Source organism: Somniosus microcephalus, chromosome 17 (assembly GCF_052327205.1).
Source record: "Somniosus microcephalus isolate GS21.2 chromosome 17, FLI_Smic_1.0, whole genome shotgun sequence".
NCBI lineage: Eukaryota > Metazoa > Chordata > Chondrichthyes > Squaliformes > Somniosidae > Somniosus > Somniosus microcephalus.
Genome location: NC_141003.1, coordinates 14,781,889 through 14,782,471, shown reverse-complemented (window position 1 = coordinate 14,782,471; position 583 = coordinate 14,781,889).

Below are 583 nucleotides of genomic sequence, written 5' to 3'. Positions count from 1 at the left end.
ATTAACAATAATTTTTAAGTATCAGTTCGCCATACAGGTTAGATACCTTTTTTTTTGTTGCATAATTTGCATGAAAAAATACATTTTCTGATGGGTCATCTTAAAAACAGGAAAAGAACCTAGTCTACTTTCTGCCCTCACGATTTCCCCCCACCCCCCCCATCTCAAAGTAAATCTTTTGCCTGTCGTATTGAATACTGTGTTACATGAAACAATCTAAAAAGAGCATTTCCTAACTTTATATACAGTAGGCTGTGTTAATAGCCAGCTAGCTTTGGTACATTGGAGTGCAAATAGTAGCTGATGCTTTGGAGTCTTGAGCAGATGTCGCGAGTACCGGCAAGACTTAATGATTGAGCTCTAAAGCAAGAATGTAAGATATAAAGACGCGTTTGATTCACCTAGAATGCAGTCATCTGAAATCTGCACAAACTCCCCGTCAATATGCTTCCCTTCTAAATGTGGACGTATGAATTTCAAGTGGAAACTGTCGACTGTCAGCTCGTCACGCTGTGATTACACCCGCCGGCTGCTGCAGCGCCACCACTGGCAGGAAGGTGTAATCACAGTGTGACACGTTTAC